We start from the raw sequence: 6,344 nt of genomic DNA, 5'->3' as shown, positions 1-6,344 counted from the left end.
TGGGGTAAGATTCCACTCTTCGCCACTAGGCGGCGGCACATAATTAACTGAAACGGCGTACATTTTGAAAGAAGAGCAAGGGTCCATTTCACATAGCATGTTCAACAAACACCGCGATTCACCCTGAACAGCGAGTTGACATACACTGAGAGAGGAAACTCTGCCTTTTTCGAGGACGTTTTATCAATGCAGAGTAGTTTCACTTGGAGTTACCACTACACTTAAAAAAAATTAAATGCATCAATGGAGCCCCGATTTGAAGAGTCACCATGGCAACGTGGAAGCAGAGCGCAGTACCGCCCTCTGCTTCCACGTTTTCGTTTTTGTTTGTTTTTTTACCCCTTTCAACTGAAAATCATAATGCGAATTTGCATGTCTTAAGAAAAAAAAAAAAAAAAAGTGCAACACTGCAGCGGCTCCCCATAGAGGAAGGCGGCGTGGGAGAACGTTGCCGCTCTGGTCGATGCGTACATTTAAATGTAGTCCTTGGCGATCACAACAATGTTACAGGGGAAACCTGTTGAATGGTAGCTCATTAGTTCATTTCATTTAGGTGCAATCCTTGCAGGGGAGAAACGCACTTGACTTGAGATGAAATATAAAAACATAATTAAAATGGTTATAAGAAAAAAAAATGGAGCGCAACACACAATATATGCTGTGACGTGAGCGCATATACGGCTAGTAATGTTGCAAATGTAAGGACGGATTAAGTTGCGTATGGAGATGATAGACTGTGATATAAAACGGTACCGTTCACACGCGCACACACACACACACACACACACATGCACATACTCACCCACATACAAAATAAAAAAACGAGAGCAATGATGATGACATGTCAAATCGGTAAAATTACCGAATGAACAATACTGAGCTCTTAGAGAAAAAAATACAATAAAAAATAAAAACGGTACCGTTCAAAAAGATAACTGTCCGGAAATGCCAGCATAACTATGCGCGGTCAGACAAACAATCTCGCGACAAATATTTAATTCCCTGCGCAATAAAGCCGCACCTTCATCAATAGGGTCGTTGTCAAAAGGACATGCCATGCCATGCCATGCCATGTTTCGTGACAAAAGTGGACTTTACGCTATAGACTATGGCGTATTTGCGCAAAAAGTAGCCGCAGCGGACTGCATGAATGAGGAAATTAAATGTTGTGTGTGGTTGGAAGGAGACGGATACAGAGGAAACCTTGAGGTTCATTGTGAAAAACCTGCCACCGACCAGGTTAGGTTCATGGACACTGTTACTACGGTAACTGACCGAGAACTTTAAATGACCTCTTTTTATGAAACAGGTTTCTCTGGTTTCAGTTACTTCCCTTTCTGAAACAGAAGATGCGGAGTTTCCCACATTTCAGGGTTTCTTGACCCAGGGTTCTCACTAAAGCTGCTTTGTGAAATAGACCCCAGGAAGATATTATGAATGTCAACTGCTGTAAAATCCTCCTTTTTAAGATACATCAAAAGCAACGTATAATGTACATCTTTGGACATGATTAATGATCCATATTGTTAAATGAGAAGTTATTTATTTCTGTTTTGGAAAAAAACGGAATTTGTTTACTGTAAACACAAGCTCAAATGTATTTCTTTTCAAAGAAAATCTTTTTTAAGCTCTTTATTTTTAAGGTAGTACAGGTGATGATTTTGAAATATTCCACTTTTTTTAGGATCATGCTTTGCATTCATGCATTCATACTGACATACTCTATTTATTGACATTTATTAATGGCCATTTTGCTACTGTTGTCTTTCTTTCTTTCTTTCCCCTTCAGGGGTCGCCACAGCGAATCAGTTGCCTCCATCTAAGCCTGTCCTCTGCATCCTCTGCTCTTACACCAACTTACCTTCATGTCCTCTTTCACTACATCCATAAACCTCCTCTTTGGTCTTCCTCTCGACCTCCTGCCTGGCATTTGGAAACTCGGCATTACTTCTGCCAATATACTGACTATCTCTCCTCTGGACGTGTCCAAACCATCTCAGTCTGGCCTCTCTGAATTTATCTCCAAAGCCTCTTGCATGTGCTGTCCCTCTGATGTACTCATTCCTGATTCTATCCATCCTGGTCACTACCAAAGAAGAACTTCAGCATCTTCATCTCTGCCACCTCCAGCTCTGCCCCCCCTGTCTTTTCCTCAGTGGCACCGTCTCCAGACCAAACAAACTACTACTTGCTACTGTTGTCTTTCTTCTTTTTTTTTTTTTCTTTCTTTTCCTGGCAATCTGGAATCTGCCCTGTGGCCCGATACAGCCGATCCACAGGCTTGTTGTCTTGGTTCTATGACAGAACTCTTGTTTTGGGAATGAGACTTGTGACTTGCCTGTGGAGATATGGTTGTAATGTGGGTGGGCCTTTCACATTCTAAAAATCAGTTAAGATGTTACAAAAAAAAGGTAAATCCTGATTTAGGATTATGAGTTATTAGAAATTTTCTGATGCATTTCAGACGCAAATTAAGGATTTACAGTAGCATGGCTGTTGAATTTAAATATTGTTCTGGCAAATTCAGTTCATATTCTACTTGTATTTGTTTCATTGAACTTGAATTTTGCCTTGAGGGATCATGAAAACTAAATACATGAATGAAAAAAAACTCTAAAACTATTTTTTGGAATAGAAAAGATGTGTCCTTTTTGTCAAATCCATTGGCTAGTTGCACTTACTAGCCTCAAGACAAGAATGCTGTGATCAATAGTGCGTGTCAAACCACATACACAAGTGTGTTGTACTCGGAAAGTGAAAGCGAACGATTCTAACATTGCCTGCAGTTTGTTCTCGCCTTCCTGAACTGAACCACCAAGGCTACAGTATAAACTCTACATACCGGAGGCAGGTGAAGGCATGGCTAATCGTAGCTTTAAGGATGTTCAGGGATTACGCGACATGTCTTTCAATGGACATCACAGCATCGTTAGGAGCTTGTGGGCAAGTTTATGTCTCACCAACACAAATCCCTGTTTCTTATCTGTGTAATTATATCATTCTTTGTGTAAAAGGCACGGCAAGGGCTACAAACCTACATACATTATGCATCTACTGCCACACTAGAACTGGTTCTTGTATTTGTGCTCGCAAAACCGACAGTCCCGGGCGGGGAATCAGATTTCTCTGCTGGCCAAAGGCTAATCTCGCCATTCAGGCAAGCAAAATTTTCAGCCTGGCCATTATTCATGTATTTTTTTTTTCACCTGGAAATGCCATTCCCCTCCTGTTGCGGGCCTGAGCACCTGCTAGGGTCTAATCAAGAGGCCCTAGGTAAAAGCCAAGAAAAAAGGGACTTGGGGAAGAATATGGCAGGCTGAATAAGGATGTGAGTGGTTTAGAGAATAGTGACTACCGGAACATGAAGAAGAATGATAGCAATGGAGGTAATATCGGATGATACCTTTCAAAGGTTCACCTGTGGTCATTCAAATATTGCATATATATTGCACCTGGGAATGTATATTTGTTTTATATAATTTAGTGTGTGGCTCCACCTTGTGGGAGTGTTGGTAAGGACGGCTTTCTACATTAGGGTTGATTCAGTCCACAGTTAAGCTACTCTTTTCAAAAAATTGCTAACAAAGCGTATGATTTAAAATGATTATCCATTTTGTTTATCTCTTAGTGTCATGGGTGAGTATGCAAATGTTCTCTCTCTCTGAGTAAAATTAAAATTATGCAAGTGTAAATGCATTGAGGTAAGTTTTGATGCATTTTGTATTGTAAGTCATTTCACAGCCACTAAGGGGCGACAAAATTTCACGGCTACTGCCCACAAAATCCATCTGATGTGTTATAACTTTTGCATTATCCTACAGTTTTTCAATGCATTGTGTGTGCGTACGCGCGTGTGTGTGTGTGAACACAGGCATGGAGCTGTCAGGTATGTGGTATTTATTTAATAAAAATAAAAAAATCCAGTTCCCTTAAGCCATACCCTACTACTTCCACTTTTGTACTTTGTCACCACCATTTCCTTTTTGAGGTATTTCCCTCCTGCATTTTAATGACATTGGAAGGTTATTATGTGCATTTCCTCTACCTCTCTCCACATTTACAGTATGTGACCTCAGCGTGGTATAATTGTGTTGACATGACCTTCAAAGTGCCGTGGGCCCAAACGGCAGCAGTGCTGTGTTTTTATTTGAAAGCCCACACTGCCAGAAGCCCATTAGCGTGGAGCGTAGCACTCCTCCCCTTGCTAAAACAAACCGCCTGAAACACCTGTCAGGATCCTCAAACCCCCACTAACGCCTGTCCTCATACTCACATCTGTATATAATGTACATCTATGCATGATTATGAACCTTTGTAATGTAGTGCACGTATACTTCATATATGCAGTTTATATGTATAAGTGTGTGTGTGTGTGTGTGTGCGCGCTATAGGGAAAGCATACCATTGTCCTGTTTTTTCTATTTTTATAAAGACAAGACAACAGTTTGAGTGTAAACCCTCAGGACTGCAAGTATGTTTTACATATCTAGCAGACGTCTGATCGCCAGTAATGGAGAAGCTGAGAAAGCTGTGTGCGTGCGTGTGCGCGTGCGCGTGTGTGTACCCGTATAAGGATTAAAATAGATGTCTCCCGGTCACACCATTAAGTGCTGTGACTGACAGCTTCCTGAGACGCTTTCCTTTTACAAGTGACTTGTTGTGACCGCACACTCACACATCTAAAGTGCTTTTCACACAAAGGTAAGCTCAAGAACAGGGATGGACCTTGATAAGATATTTGGCTTCTAATATGAAGAGTTTCTCTCTTTTTCAGAAGCCACTCTTCTTTCAGTACTGGTTTGCGTACCATGGTGAGAGGAAATGAAACCAGATACCTCGCGTTGGTCCAGGCTAACACAAGCTAGCGCTGCCCAAAGACTTCCAGGCCAGCCTGTTCAACAGTAAACTTTAACATGACACAACTTTGTTTAAAAACAAACAAAACATGTGTTCAAGCAAAACTGTGGATTTAGTGGCTTTTTTTTTGGTTGTTTTTGTCAAAAAAGAACATAAGCTCCTTGCTTGTGGCTACAACTAACCCAGCTAAACAATGGAAGCTGTAGGGCTTTTTATTATTATTTATTTTTACACTTCGAGTTGTTCTGTTTTTTACTTGTTGACGATGGCTTGCAAGGTCTTCTCCGCTGGCCTAAATATTATTAGAAGCCCTGCTTTACAACCTCAATTCAAATCTTTTTTCCATTAAATTGTATTAATTTATTATTTGCGTATTTATTTTCGTATTCTCTTGAGTTCATAGTGTGTCTTGGCTGCACTGCTTCCAATACCTACGCGTGTGTGGATGTCAGATTGTTTTTTTGTCAAATTCGATGTCAATCTCTATTTGCTGTCTTTGCTGTCCAAACTGTCTTTGGCCTTCATAATCAGTAGTGCTTGTATAACATATTAGCAAAGGCAGTGTTGCTTTATCTGAATTTGAAATGAGATAATCAATGGGCTGGATCTCCAGTCCACAATGACTACAGTAATAAATTAGTTTTGGTATCGTTTTCAATCTGACATTTTATTGTTGCTAGGAACAAATGTCTGTCGTTTTTTGTGTAAAATTGCCATGAAACACAGATGTCAATCCCAATTCATTTATTTTATTTTATTATCTTCTAACAAATTCCACCTATTTTTTGAATAATTAAAGTTTTTTTTCTTTAGCCATTTTTGTTGAATTCCACAAAATGTCCCTGGGAAATGTCTCTTTTAACTTGCGCCAAAACACTTTTTAAAGACTTGTCCATGACAGTTTGTAACATTGTTATTCACCGCCGCAGATTCCCCAGTTCTCAAAATTGTCAACTTAAGTAAAAGTAGCGTTGTGGAAGCAGGTGTGGCTGCATACGTGTGGTTGAAAGAGGAAGACAGCCAACCAATTTGAGGCCAAAGCTCATAGGAGCTGCCCTTAAAACAATAATCCTGCTTCCACAGTACACTCAACCTCATCCATTATTTTTCAAGGAATACTTTTGTATCAGCATTGTGTTGATTGACTGAATATTGCAGAGTAACCGTAAGGGCAGAATCCTGTCGCAACCCCCCCCCCCCCCCAACATATTTTTAATTGCTTATCAAATTGTAGATATATCACAAACTATGATCCCAAAACACTTAACTATAATTTCAAACTAATTTTACAGCATCACCTTTCAAAATAAAAGGCTTACAGATGCTTTCATTGAGGGGGGGAAAAATGTACCGGAAGTGTGTATGTACATACGCATGTAACTGTAACTTCCACAAACAACCCAGGCTAAACCATACCCTGACATACGAAGCTGTTTTTTCAGACAAAAACAGCAAATATGTGAGCTTTTCTGTCACCGGGGATTTAA

Source organism: Leptonotus elevatus, chromosome 8, assembly GCF_054856555.1.
Source record: "Leptonotus elevatus isolate MCC_2025b chromosome 8, RoL_Lele_1.0, whole genome shotgun sequence".
NCBI lineage: Eukaryota > Metazoa > Chordata > Actinopteri > Syngnathiformes > Syngnathidae > Leptonotus > Leptonotus elevatus.
The sequence above is the reverse complement of the archived record's forward strand: the minus strand, read 5'-3'. Positions refer to the sequence as shown.